Source organism: Nicotiana tabacum, chromosome 23 (assembly GCF_000715075.1).
Source record: "Nicotiana tabacum cultivar K326 chromosome 23, ASM71507v2, whole genome shotgun sequence".
Lineage (NCBI taxonomy): Eukaryota > Viridiplantae > Streptophyta > Magnoliopsida > Solanales > Solanaceae > Nicotiana > Nicotiana tabacum.
This window is the reverse complement of record NC_134102.1, coordinates 61283805-61299232: the sequence shown is the minus strand read 5'-3', so window position 1 is coordinate 61299232 and position 15428 is coordinate 61283805. Positions and strand designations below refer to the sequence as shown.

Here is a 15428-nt window from a genome sequence, read left to right as displayed (position 1 = left end):
GTATAGCTGGATGCCCCCAAGTCCTATCAAATCAATGAAGTATTTCTCAGGAGTCCTTTGGATTGCCCTTCCACCTAGCTATGACAACTTTCAATTATCCCATTCTCCGCTTAGGTTAGTCAGCATTTCCCTCCATTCTTATTGTCCATGTGGGAGACCGAGTGTCTTATCCTCTCGTTGTGGCTTCAGATCATGTTGTTGATGCCCACAAAGTGGTCAACTATGGCCTCTCGCTTAAAGAAATATTCCGTGGCCTAGATTTGAAGCAGCAGGTTATGGACCTTAAAGAAATCATACCCTCATGCACATGCAGACAAAGCCCTTAGAATCTCAACTAACACCATGGGTACTAGGGCTTAACAAAGCCCTTAGAATCTCAACTAACACCATGGGTACTAGGGCTTGGAGGTTGCCTCGGAATGTCGTAAGAACCACGGGTAACAAGTCTATATTGATATGCCCTCTTCTTTGCGGGAAAACCAACAATCCCAATAATGCCAAAGAAAAGGTTATGGGCCTGAGAATCTCCTACGTCGCCTGATCACACTGAAATTCTCCCAAGTACGATTCATAGCTTTCATGGTGTCCAAACCTGTCAAACAATTTCTCTAGGCTAACCCATCCGTCCTCGATGTTTCTCAAACCTCGACTGTTTGCAAGACCTAGAGCATCAAGAATTATGTAACCGGGCATGGTGACTATTAATATCGGTTTCCTCCCTGTAAATGGAAGCTCTGTGAAACTGGTGACTTCTTCCAACGTCGGTACTAACTTACAATCAACAAACTTGAATACCACCTTGGCCGAGGCCCAGAACTGTATCAGCAGGCGAGCAAACACCTTGTCATCTGGGATGTTTAGAAAAGTGGGCAGTGCTCCTAGATGTGTCCTGATTTTATCTCCATGTTCGTGGCGGATATTCTTCCACCACTGCTTCAGCTTGTTTGATGCTCCCATCACCATATTGATCTCGGGGATGTTTTGGTTGATTTCCATATCATAAGTGGGTAAAGGAAGGGCTGATAAGTGCTTGCTACGGATCTTTAAGTGTCTCGTCATGTTTGTTCGCCTTTCCACATAAGTCATATTGTTGGGTTCATAACCCGTTGACATTTGTTTGGCGTTATTAATTGTGTGTCGATTTCAAGGACTGGCTCACCTAAGGCTTATGCAATATGACCTATGTTTGCTAGAGTAGAGTGTTTCCTACTTTTGAATTGGACTAAAAACTGCGAGAAGTCATGCTAGTTGACCTGACAAAGCCATTCTCTGAAACTAAAGAATTTTCGAAAAGAAGGTTCAAAGGGGTGTAAAAGACAAACCTCGCGTGCCATTGTGAGTAATAGTGTACGGTCAAGACTCAATAGGAAGAAGTGTGATGACAGTATATATAAAGCGGTAATAGACAGGGGTGCAATAATAACAGGCATGATAATAAGCAAGTAAGGCAGGTAAGCATGTAATTGCAAATTAAATACAATTAAAGAAATGTACAAACAAATATAAGTTCCAAATAAATTCTATGTCTGCTAAGGTTAGATCCTAAGTGTGATTCCGTGGCAGAGTCGCCATGTTGTTGCACCCTATTTTGCACGAGTCAAAACAAGATTCAACTTATGGTTTCTCTGTTGTTGATGAAAGAGAGTCGCCACCTAATATTTAAAGGTATACTAGGGTACCTATTTAATCATTAAAGTTATATTCTTTATTAGTCTGCTAACCGGTGAGATTTTAGGTAAGGGTTCTTATTTTTCTAAGGGAAAGGTGTTAGGCACCCCTTAAAATATACCTTAGGTAGCTCCATAGGACATATACTATAGCTCCAAAGGACATAGACTATGTTTAAAGGATTAGTTATTTGTATTCCGCTTAATTAGTATTAGAGAGGTATGGCTTACTATTTATCTAAGTGAGAGTATGATGTTAGAAGGGATCCGAGATTTTAAAGGGGTATGAGTTTTAGAAAGAGTCTTGAAAACTACCATTTGATGTAATTAAAAGAGTTGTAAAATTGAATGGTTTGCATGAAGCATGTAGAAAACTTTTGTTTTAAAAGAATGGACGTTCATATAATTCTAAGATGTTATAAACAAGTGAGTCTAAGGTATTCCTTGGCTTCTGAAATTAACTAAATGTTAGGCTTGAGGGGATGTTCGAAGGTCTTGCTGGGCGGCAACACCTATGTTTCGAAAGAGTCAATTTCTTTTAAGAGGCTAATCTTGCGATCTATTTCTGGTTTTGAAAAAAAGGGATTGTTGCATTGGCTAAGTTATTTTTAGGTTCAAAGTCTTCAAGAAAAGGTTAGCAAAACGTAGCAGATTAGTAATGTTAACAATACATGAATAATGAATTGAAAAATAGCTACTATCTAGTATTTATTTAAACGCTATGTTTTTTAAGGCTTGCCTAAGTTACTTATGTAATTCAAAAGGTAAAACAGAACACTAAAGCAACTATGACGAGAGCAATGTTATATACATGTAAAAGAATATAGATAACGGAATATTAATAAAGCAGTAAAGGATGAAGAGTGACTCTGGTTTGGGCCATAAAGAGGTAGGCCCAATAATTAGTAGGAAAGGATAGCAACGTGCTCCAGATTTTAGATGCATGACGTGGAGTTTGGGCCTAAGTTCCTTGAGAACTCAATAGGCCCAATGGTTGTAGATATTCAAAGAAAGAGAGAAATTCATTGGATATAACATTATATACATACAGTCATGCATGAAATATATAAGTAAATGACTTGAACAAGAATATAACAAACTAACAGTACTTAAATATTATGAGAGGTTATACTGGTGTGGGGTCACATATGCTTAGGTAATTTAGATTGAAAACGTTTCATTGTCATTGAAAACTAAACCTAAAAGGAGTAATGAATATCAATGAGTTAGAGGCTAAGGGTTAGAGTTCCATTCAAGGTCAAAGCCCCCTTTGAATCCCATGACACTTCAAAGTTCCCAAGGGTCTCTAGGGCCTAGGGCAATGCTTGTGCTAGGGAGAGCAGCCCAACCAAGAGTAAAACTTCTACTCCCAAATACTCCTAACCATAAATGACCCACTCTTCCTCACAGGTTTAAGTGCCAATGAGGCACTTTCAATGTAAACCACATTACCACATTAGTACCATACCACATAAGTGTATACCTCTATTAATAGGGCCAAACAGAATACCATAAGGGTACAAGGCAGTTTATTTACACCATCATAACCATATTTCCTAAACCAAGTAGATGATTGACACACTAAATATATCCAAAAGGCAGAGTTTCAGACACACACCGAGGCAGAGATATTATTATGTTGCCACCAAAGAACAAAACACCTGAGATCAGGTATCTTAAGGACAAAGATAGAGCATACAGTTCAAATCTTCAATAGTTTATGAATACATATGTGTTTGCTTTGACAACCCTTAATTAGGCTAAGCATTAATTGGTTTAAATCAAGTCTTGTCTTTAGCACACACAAGTTAACAATACTACTGGAAGCTTTTGAACATACTAATAAGGATTCAAACATAACAGTCATAGTCAGAATCTCTACAGATGCTGTTAGAGATACCAAAATACAATCAAAGTTTCAACAAGACTATAGGTTTATAAATTTAAATAGAACTCCTAAGAGTACTTAATAGAATCTCATGCCACCAGTCTTATCTATCTTTGAGATAAATGACTTGATTACATCTCTCTAAGAATGTTAAACTCTCACTAAGAATAAGCATACTGTTATATCCAAGCAGTAGCAACATGCGGTTTTCCTTAGAGTTCACAGACTAGGTTCAATTCATTTTAAAGGAGAGAGAGAACTTGATGCAGTTTCAAGACAGTGCCAACATGCATGAAATCATGAAGGATAAACATAAGCATTGAGGAACTAGAATGAGTGCAAGATTACAAAAATATATGTGAAGGCGCTTAGCAGAGATCATAAGGTAGGTCTTAACATTTTTTAGATGCTGAGTAGTTAGCTTCATTTAGCAATCTCATAAAGGGTATTAGTAGAGCTGCTTGTGCTAGTTGACAGGTCAATATTACCCTAAGCATATGACATGATTACTTTCTTTCAAAGAGCTCTAGGTCTCACATTCATGTTATCTCTATTTGAAAGTCAAAGCACATTGCAATAGTCAGGCAAAAGCAGATAATCTCATAGTCTTTCATTATGATAGTAGATTAGAGTAGATTCAAATAAACTTAGCAGGTTTTAATGACACTAGATGCACAAGCATGGATATAAGGACAAACAAAGGAGGATACAAAATTCACATTCAAGTACATACATAAGATGTTCCAGCCAAGGTTTTACAAATAGGATTTTGTTTCGATCATTATAGAGTCAAGACAATAATATCATTAAAGAAGTTCAGGACAAGGGAGACCTTATACTATGCATGTCTAATTCAACTGTACAGACTAAGGGTGAATATCTAAATATGATATAACTTCTACTCAACCTACTGACATAATGGTTATTGTCCAGTCACAGCCAACTCAATTGAAGCTTAATTCACAAGAGATAACCTGATCATGACATAATGCATACGAGAACAGCTCCAGGAGCTCATCAGAGTTATCCTAGTTATCTTAAGATACCTTTTTATGCAATGAGGCTCTCAGATGTAATCTACAATTATATAAAGACATAAAGGTTTTCATAGTAATGCCTTAAGGCTACTTCAAGATTAACAAACACTCATGTGAAGAAAGAAAACACCTTAAACAATTAAACATGACATACTTTAGCTAAGTGATAATGGATTAAACCTTGAGCATTCGTATATGTCTTAGTTAAAATCATCAAATAACAACTTTAAGTACAGAATAACATACTACGCTAAACAAGATTAGTGTGATAGACATGAAAACCACAACAGAACATTAAAGAAATATAAAGTTTGAACATGTATGGGAAGCTATAACAACAATAACAGAATATATGAATATTCAAGGTTATACTTAATTGTATAGGCTGTTTGATTCAGAATAGTAGTCATCAAGGTCACATAATAGCTCAATCAATACTGATTCGAGACACATAAAAGCATAGCAGTCAATCATAAATCAATAACAAATCATTATGAGCTGGAACAAACAGTTATAAACTAATGACAAACATCATGAACGAAAGCAAAATATAGAAAGACAACAATGTATCCATAATTTCGAATGAGATAATCAAAAGAGAAGGGGTCGAAGTATACTGACCTCCATTTATGCAGCAGGTCAAACAAAAGTTTAACTTAGTCGTATAGGAACCAAGGTTTCAAGATGAAACAACGAATGAACTCAAAAAACGAAAGAGAAAAAGGAATCAGTAAGAGAGCCTAAACTTTGAAATCTTAGTGTAGTATTTTGGTGTTCGTATTAGGGTTTCTTAGCTCTTATTAGGTCTTTTAGGTGAGAGAATTGAAGGCTCTATTTATAGTGGCATTCAATGCCTTAGGTTAGAGATTCAAACTAGGTAGTTGAAGATGACAAAGAGTGGATGATGTGACCAAACTTGAGTGAAAATGAAAGACGACAGAGGGGAAAATGGTGAAGTAATTTACCTGAGCATGGGGAAGTGAGAGATCAACTATTGAAGCACGAGTGACCGTCGGTCGGAACCCTATTACCCATAAGTCATTGCATGTGACATCTGGATATCAAATATTCATGATAAAGCCAGCTAATGTCTTCGTGCTTGCTTCGATTTGAAAGCACAGAGCCAAAAGCGGATGAAATCCCAAGTCACCGTTTTAGACCTATGGTTTTGATTTGGGGTTTTGAATCATAACAATGAAAGAGGAAAGATCTGAGTGAGAATCACGGCTAGCAGGGATAGATAGAATGATTTCGTGACTAATTCTTTGACCTTGCACGAGTTTGTGCAAGGTCTTGAAGATTGATATAGCTTACAGGTCCGAGAGAATATGGAGGAAAAAGGGAAGGGGGCGACCGGGCTTGGATGAAAATTAATTAGGGTTGGGGTTTCTTAAAGTTAAAAAATGCGAGATTGAATACGGGCCGTTGGATCATTTGATCAACGACCCTGATATTTAGGGAGATAAATTTTTTATTAAATGTTTAAATCACTAAAAATGGTGGTCGTTGGATCTTCCCAATCGGATGGTGGATATTAAGACTTAAAGTATTAAAAAATAATAGGAAAAGATGGATTAAAGGTTGACCGTTGATGAAACAGATCAACGGTCCAGATTTGTTGTGCTTTCTTTGTGAGTGAGGGAGACGGGTGACGTGGTGAGCTGCGATTGATTTAGGGAGAGAGGATTGGATCGCCAAAGTGGAGTAGGGAGGGGGTTTGGGTTGGGTCAGATTTGTTTGGGTTTGTCATTTAGGCTGTTATTGATTTAAAGAATAGCCCTTTTGTATTTAACAGAGAATTACAATTATAGTCTTTAGCCATTTTCATCCTTTTTGAAATTAAATTATATGAACTTAATTATTTTCAATAATATAACAAAATTATAATTATCATATACACTGTTAATATTACAAAATTACTCTGTTTTCCAAACTGTAAGATTAGTTTCAAATTATTGAAATGATAGACCAATTAACTAAAATCGAATAAATAACTAGTTAAACTAATTGCAAGACCTATATAATATATATAAGGTTATTTTACTAATCGTAAAATAGTAAGTATGATATATTTATAACTACAATTATAAAAAACAAAAATGGAATTGTTAATACCAAAATAATTTTGTAAAAATAGGTATTATTGATTAATATATACAAAACATTCATTGTAAATTATTAAGTATAAATAGATTAATTTTAAAAAGGAGGGTCAAAATTGCCCGTCAACAAGGAGTAGAAGAGACTGGAGCGGTTTGGGAGGCTTAAGCCTCTAGAGTTCAATGGATCAGAGTCGGACGATGCTCAGGATTTTATTGCCGAGTGTCAGCGTATTCTTTGCACAACTGGTATTTTGTATACCTGTGGGGTTTTATTCACTACTTTTCAGCTGACGGGGGCATCCTACCGATGGTGGCAGGCTTATGAGTTGAGCAGGTTAGCCGATGCACCGCCACTTACATGGCATGAGTTCTCAATTCTCTTCTTAGAGAATTTTGTCCCACAGACTCGCAAAGAGAAGTTGCATAGGCAGTTCGAGCAGCTATGCCAGGAGGGTAAGACATTGACTCAATACGAGATGAGGTTTTCAAAGTTGGCTCGTCACGTGGTATGGTTGTTTCCCACTGACATGTAGAAGATTAGGAGGTTCATTGATGGCCTCAACTATGGATTATGCTTAATTATGGCTTGGGAGGTTGTGACGGGTGCGAGGTTTGATGAGGTGGTTGATATTGCTAGATGCTTAGAGCTGGTTTACAGGCAGGAGCGTGAGGACAGGGAGGCTAAGAGGCCTCGTAGTTCAGGTGTTTCTTCACTTATCCACAACTTCTACAATCCATGCCAAGCTCAGTCATCATTCAGTGTGTTGCCAGCACAGAGTTCTTACCTTGCTTCATCTGCCCAGGTTTCCACAGGCAGTTCTTCAGGTTATCAAGGTCAGCAGCCTGTCAGGAGGGGTTGCTATGAGTGCGAAAAATTGATTCATCTCAAGAGAGATTGTCCCAAACTATTGAGTAGGGTTCCACATCATAAATCTCAGCCTACGATTCCAGCACCAACAGCTACACCACCCGCACAACCAGCTAGGGGTGAGGCCTAATCAACTCGAGGACACCCTAGAGGGAGAGGTAGATTAGGTGGTGGTCAGGCCCATTGCTACCCATTTCTAGCTACGATGTTGTGATCACAGGTATTGTTTTCGTATGCCACAGGGATGCATCAGCATTATTTGACCCTCGTTCAACTTATTCATATGTGTCATTATACTTTGCTCGTTATTCGGGCATGCCCTGTGATTCTTTAGTTATGCTTGTTCATGTATCTACATCGGTGGGTGATTCTATTATTATGGATCATGTGTACCATTCGTGTGTAGTGCTATTGGGGGATTGAGATGAAAGTTGATCTTTTACTTCTTACCATGGTTAATATTGACGTGATTTTAGGCATGGATTGGTTGTCACCATGTCATGCTATTCTGGATTGTCACGATAAGACCGTGACATTGGCGATGCCGGGATTGCCTAGGGTTGAGTAGAGAAGTTCTCTGGACTATGTCCCCAGTAGAGTAATTTCATATTTGAATTCCCGACGGATTGTTGGAAGGGATGTCTAGCGTATTTTACCTTTATGAGGGATGTTGGTGCTGATACTCCTACCATTGATAGTGAGAGACTTTCCGGATGTGTTTCTTTTAGACTTGTCGGGCATGCCACCCGACAGGGACATTGATTTTGGTATTGATCTTGTGCCGAGCACTTAGGACATCTCTATTCCACCATATCGTATAACACTAGCAGAGTTGAAAAAATTAAAAGAACAACTTTAGGAGCTACTTGATAAGGGATTTATCAAGCCTAGTGTATTGCGTTGGGGTGTACTAGTTCTGTTTGTGAAGAAGAAGGATGGTACTATGTGGATCTGCATTGATTACAGGTAGTTGAACAAGGTTACAATTAAGATCAAGTATCCTTTACCACGTATTGATGGCTTATTTGACCAGCTTCAGGGAGATAGAGTGTTTTCAAAGATTGATTTGAGGTCTGGGTATCACCAGGACCCGCTACGGTCACTATGAGTTTCTTGTGATGTCATTTGGGTTGACCAATGCCCCAATAGCATTTATGCATCCGATGAACAATATATTCTAGACATATTTTGATTCTTTTGTCATAGTATTCATTGATGATATATTGGTGTACTCACACAGCCAGGAGGAGCATGAGCAGCATTTGAGGATTGTACTACATACCATGAGGGAGAAGAATTATTATACTAAATTCTTCAAGTGAGAGTTTTGACTTGATTCTGTGGCGTTCTTGGCGCATGTGGTGTCCAGTGAGGGGATCAAGGCAGATCCGAAGAACATTGATGACATTTAGAGTTGGCCCAGACCATCTTCAGCTACTAAGATATAGAGTTTTCTTGGTTTGGCCGAATATTATCATCATTTTGTGGAGGGTTTCTCGTCCATTGCTGCACCTTTAACCAGATTGACCTAGAAGGGTGCCCCATTCAGGTGGTCTTGTTAGCATGAGGAGAGCTTTCAGAAGCTCATGACTGTCTTGACCACAACTCTAGTTCTAGTGTTGCCTTCATGATCGAGTTCTTATACGATTTATTGTGATGCTTCTCGGATTGGTATTGGGTGTGTATTGATGCAGGAGGGTAGGGTGATTGATTATGCTTTGCGCCAGTTGAAGTCCCATGAGAAGAACTACCACGTTCATGATTTAGAGTTGGCAGCCATTGTCCGCGCATTGAACATTTGGAGGCATTATCTCTATGGTGTGTCTTGTAAGGTATTTATAAATCATAGGAGTCTAAATCACTTGTTTAAGCAGAAGGATCTGAATTTTGGGTAGTGGAGGTGGTTAGAGCTATTAAAAGACTATGATATCACCATTTTGTATCATCTCAGGAAGGCCAATGTGGTGGCCGATGCCTTGAGAAAAAAGTCGGAGAGTATGGGTAGCCTTGCGTATATTCCAGTCGGTCGGAGGCCGCTAGCATTGGATGTTCAGGCTTTAGCCTATCCTGAGTTTAGATGTATCGGAGCCTAGTCGGGTTCTTTCTTGCGTGGTTTCTTGGTCTTCTATGTATGAGCGCATCAAAGAGCATCAGTATGACGACCCCATTTGCTTGTCCTTAAGGACATAGTGCAGCACGGTGATGCCAAGAAGGTTTTTATTAGAGATGATGGGGTGTTGAGGATGCAGGGTCGGATTTGTGTGCCCAGTAAATGGGTTGCATGAGTTGATTCTTGATGAGGCCCACAGTTTGCCATATTCCATTCATCCGGGTACCATAAAGATGTATCAGGATTTGAGGCACCACTATTGGTGGAGAAGAATTAATAAAGATATAGCATAGTATGTGGCTTAATGCTTGAACTGTCAGCAGGTGAAGTACGAGCATCAGACATTTGAGATTCCTGAGTGAAAATGGGAGCGTGTTACCACAGATTTTGTTGTTGGGCTCCCATGGACTTTGGAGAAATTCGATACAGTTTGGGTGATTGTGGACTGGTTGACTAAGTCCGCACATTTCATTCCGGTTGTGACCACCTATTCTTCAGAGTGGCTGGCTCATATCTATATTTGCGAGATTGTTCTTCTTCATGGGTGCCGGTGTCCATTATTTCTGATTAGGGCACGCAGTTCACATCATCATTTTGGAGAGCCGTGCAATGAGAGTTGGGCACATGGGTTGAGTGGATTACAACATTTCACCCCCGGATGGATAGATAATCCGAGCGCACAATTCAGATCTTGAAGGATATGCTACGTGCTTGTGTTATGGATTTTAAGGGTTCTTGCGATCAATTTCTACCGCTTGCAGAGTTTGCCTACAACAATAGCTACCAATCGAGTATTCAGGTGGATCCTTATAAGGAACTATATGGGAAGCAGTGTCGTTCTCTAGTTGGTTGGTTTGAGCCGGGAGAGGCTAAGTTGTTGGGTACAGATTTGGTTCAGGATGCCTTAGAGAAACTCCAGTTGATTTAGGATCGGCTTCGTACGACACATTATAGACAAAAGAGTTACGTTGATCGGAAGGTTCGTGATGTTGCATATATGGTAGGAGAGAAGTTATTGCTTAGAGTTTTGCCCATGAAGGGTGTTTTGAGGTTCGGGAAGAAGGGCAAGTTGAGCACTCGGTATATTGGCCCTATTGAGGTGCTTGAGAGGATTCGGGAAATGGCCTACAATCTTGAATTGCCACCTAGTCTATCGGGTGTTCACCTAATGTTTCATGTCTCTATGCTCCGGAAGTATTATGGTGATCTGTCTCATGTTTTTTATTTCAGCATGGTTCAGTTAGATGGGGATTTGACTTATGATGTGGAGCCGGTGGCCATTTTAGATCGGCAGGTTCGAAAGTTAAGATCAAAGTATATATCTTCAATGAAAGTTTAGTGGAGAGGTCAGCCAGTCAAGGAGGCTACTTGGGAGACTGAGCGAAAGATGTGGAGCATATATCCATGCCTATTTTAGACTCCAGGTATGATTCTAGACCCGTTAGAGGACGAACATTTGTATAAGGGGGGAGAATGTGATGATCCAGCCGGTCATTTTATGTATTGTAGCCTCGTTCCCCTATTTATTGCTTATTTTATGTTCACTTATAGTTACGTGACTTGCCGGGGTGGTTGGTTTGGTTCCGGCGATCTTTTGGGGTGAATTGGGATACTTAGTCCCATGGTTGGAAGCTTAAGTTAAAAGAGTTGACCGGATATTGAATTTTGTGTAAACGACTCCGGAATGGAATTTTGACGGTTCTGATAGCTTCGTATGGGGATTTTTCACTTAGGCGTATGTACGGGGTTCTGATAGCTTCATATGAGGGTCATGATTGCTTAGGGTTAATTCTGGCAGGAGGGCCTTTGTTCAACGCGTTCGCGAGTTTGAGGATGCGTTCGCAGAGCTTTGGTTGTTTGTGCATCGTGAACGCGGGAGATGGGACGCATTTGGTAAGCAAGGTGAGGTATGGAAGTTGCACGCGTTTGTTCTTCACGATCGCATGTCTTTGTCCGCGATTGCGTAGGTCTAAGTTGCTGAGCATCGTGTTCGCGACTGGTTGTTTGCGTTCGCGTAGACCATTTTTGGAGGCAATGAATTTTGTTCTTCGCAATCGCGTGGGACTTTCCACGATCGCGAAGAGGAACATCTAGGCAGACTATTAAAAATCCTAAATCGAATGTTATAGTATTATTTCACATTTTGAGTTGTAGAGCTCAGTTTTAGGCGATTTTGGAGGGGATTTTCACTTCTTGGATCGGGGTAATCACTCGGATTTGTTGTTATATCACGATTCCATCTTTCTTTTAGCATTTAATTAGTGGATTAAAGTGAGGAAATGGGGGGTTTTGGGGAAACCTTTCAAAAATGAAAAATGGAGGTTTGAAGGTCGATTTTAGGGCAAAATTGGTTGATTTTGGTATGGTGGGACTCATAATTGAATGGGTGTTCGGAATTTGTGAATTTTTTTGGGTTTCGAGGTACGTGTCCATGGTTGAATTTTTGGGTTGACTTTTTGATTTTGGTTAAAGATCTTAGCTTTATCATATGGAATCAATTCATATAGCTTTTATTGATGGTATTACATTATTTTGGCTAGATTTGAGCCTTCCGGAGGTTGTTATGTGCGGGATGGGTTTGTTAGAGGAGTAATTTTGCTTGCTTCAGGTAAGTATCTTATCTAAACATGGTTGAGGCACTATTTGCTTGAATTATTTATGATAGCTACGTGCTACGGGTGCGCACATGTGTGGGGTTTGAGCCGATGTCCTAACACCAGGGGTATTTATCGACGCTCGGGTTGTGCTTAGGCTATGATATGCCTAGAATTGGCTATTAAGTTTTAAGTTATGATGTTTCTCATATTTGTAACATTGTTGTGAACTTTCAAGCCATGTTTGAGGCTGCATAGAGGATTAATCCCTGAATGAACTTGTTAAATGCTATTCTGTGATGAAATTGTCGATTTGAACTATGATAGTACACTTTGCACATGTCTACACATTAGCATGTCATTTATACCAGCCCAGGAGCATGAGATTTGTTATTCATTCATCATATACATGTATCTTGTTTATTTGCTCCTGTGTGATATGATTTGGACTGGATGTTTGTGACCACGCCGGGCTGATTGTACTGTTATGCCCATGACCATGCCGGGCGGATTATGTTCTTTTGACTATGACCATGTCGGGAGGATTGTGTTGTTATGTTTGTGACCACGCCGGGTGGATTGTACTTGAAGTTAGGCTATAATCTTGTATTTTGGTCTTTTATTGCACTCCAATTTACTGCATTTTATAAGTTTTGAGCTTTAATTGATAGTGTTATGCACTAATTGTGTGTTTTATGCCTTGTAGGAGTGATTCCGAGTTATGTAGATGTTGTGGAACTAATTCGAGCTATTTGAAACTTTGAAGTCTGAGTAGAAGACCAAAGGATTAAGCCGGGATCGTATTCGGGGGTCGAGGATCACTTCAGGACGTCAAAAATCAAGGAAAAAGCAATAGCTGAAGATATGCACTAGTGCGATGCACTGGGCGACACACTAGGCGACGCAGCTATGTAATTTTATGTCAGGAATTGAAAAGATTTAGAGGATGGGTTTCTGAGGTCTGACAAGGAAAAGCACTATTGCTACGCACCCTTCTACGCACAGTGCGACACATGAAAAAAAATAAGTTTGCAAGTTTTCATATTTCGGCTAGGAAATGGTGATTTTATTTGGGCCCTACCCTACTTGGTATAAATACATGAAAAACATTATTTTCTAGACTTTTGACATACTTTAAACCTAAGGAGGACAAGGAGGAGTTAGAGGAGCAAAAGCACAAGGATTTCATCATTCCTTCCTCACTCAAGACCCGAGTTTGGATTGAATTTATGTTTTGCTATCTTTTAAATATACTTGTGATGAATTACTCCATATCTATGGAGTAATTCTCTTTAGGGTTTGAAGGATTTGGTGTATTGATGATTGTTTGTGGATTATAATTCAAGTTTTATGTTTTGAATCGTTTTTGGATGATTTAATTGTTGCATCTATATCCACTTGTTCATGTAATCGAAAGAGGCATAACTTGTGATATCTTTGCATTATCTTGTTGGTTGAGTTCATTAATTCTTCTTAGTAATCGAAATAGGCTAGTTGAATCATTGATTAAACCTAGTTAGGAGGATAATCGAGAGAGGTCCTCCTAAAGACCAATCCACTACGCAATCTTGCATATCTTCACGTGCTTAAATTGGTTCATCTTGTGAGGTTAAGACTTAATCGAGAGAGGAGTTTTTACTGAACGTTTGAACTAATAATTGAGTGAATTCGAGAGACTCACTTAAACATTAGAAGTGAATTATCTAGTGTTAGATCCCAAATAATTATCTTGCACCTATCCTATCAACCCCTATTTTCTCCCATTGATAACTTCTTTACTTGTGCCTTGTTGTGATTGTCATTAGTCAATAGCTTTAGATTCTTAGTTAATTTTTGTTAGACATCTTATAAATCTCAATTTGTTGATTCTCCTGGACAGCAATCAAGCTAGAAACTATGAAAATACTTTTTAACTCTAATTTCTATGGATACGATATTATACTGTGCTATCTTTGACTAGCGAGTACAATTTGAGTGTTTGAAATAGTTTGTAGTGCTAATTCAGGAATTTTTCTTTTTCTTTTTTTATTTTATTTTTCCCTTTATACGGTTGGTGTTCTTTAATTGTGCACAGGTTACAAGTTCAGAGTGGTGCATGACTAGAACTTCTGCGAAGGAAGTGCTACATACGAGCCAGAAATTGAAAAACAACTGCGACAGCTGAAGAAGGAAAGAAATCTCACCGAGACAATAGAAAAGGTTGGGCAATCCTCAACCAAAGAACTTATGGTTGGAAAAGGCGAAGATAATGTGGATTTGGCTGCGAGAGAAGCAGCCCAACGAAGAGAACAAGCTGCACGGAATGCTGTGGAAGCATATATTAGAGATGCGCAAAATATCTATGAAAAAGAGCGGGGACTCGGACTTAATCAATAGTAACCCTTGCCTGGGAGACCACTTGGCCATTATGCTAGACCGGTCTACAATTAAGGTTTATCAAGTGTGAGACCGCCTCCAATTGTAGCAAACAATTTTGAGTTGAAGCAAGGGTTGCTTCAAACCCTTCAGAATTGTTGTGTCTTCAGAGGGAAGCCAAACGAAGATCCAAACACACATCTAATGGACTTCGAGGAGATTATGAACACCTTTCAATAAAATGGTGTGTCACGAGATGCAGTGTACTTGAGGGAATTCCCTTTTTCTCTTAAAGATGATGCAAAATAGTGGCTTCGAAGCTTACACATAGGTTCTATTAGAACAAGGGAGGAGATGACTAGAAAATTCCTTGATAAATATTTCTCCTCAGCTAAAACGGACTAGTTTAGAAGAGAAATCCATAACTTCTGCCAGAAAGATACTGAAATTGTTTTTGAAGCATGGGAGAGGTTTAAGGAGATTGTTAGAAAGTGTTAACATAGCGGAATTGAACTCTGGATGCAACTCTAGGACTTTTGGGATGGATTGAAACCAGCCTCACGTAGAATATTGAGCAATACAGCTGAGGCCCGTTGATGAAGAAGACTCTAGAGGAGATAGTTACAATTCTTAATGAGTTATCTGAAGATGCAAATCAATGGCCCTCTAAGAGTGCAGAAAGAAGAAGATCAACTGGTGTCCACCATGTTGATGCTATCATATCTTTCCAGGTACAGCTTGATGCTATGGCCAAAGAGATAAGGAAGCTGACCTTAGCCTCGATACAAAGTGAGCCTCACATAGCTT

General features: G+C 39.1%; 1 non-coding gene across 1 annotated transcript; it reads right to left on the bottom strand.

Annotated features, from left to right (window-relative positions):
• Positions 1–15023: 15023 nt before the first annotated feature.
• On the bottom strand, positions 15024–15127 carry LOC142177781 (small nucleolar RNA R71). The gene has a single exon (XR_012706337.1). It is a non-coding gene; the product is annotated as a small nucleolar RNA R71 (small nucleolar RNA).
• Positions 15128–15428: the final 301 nt, after the last annotated feature.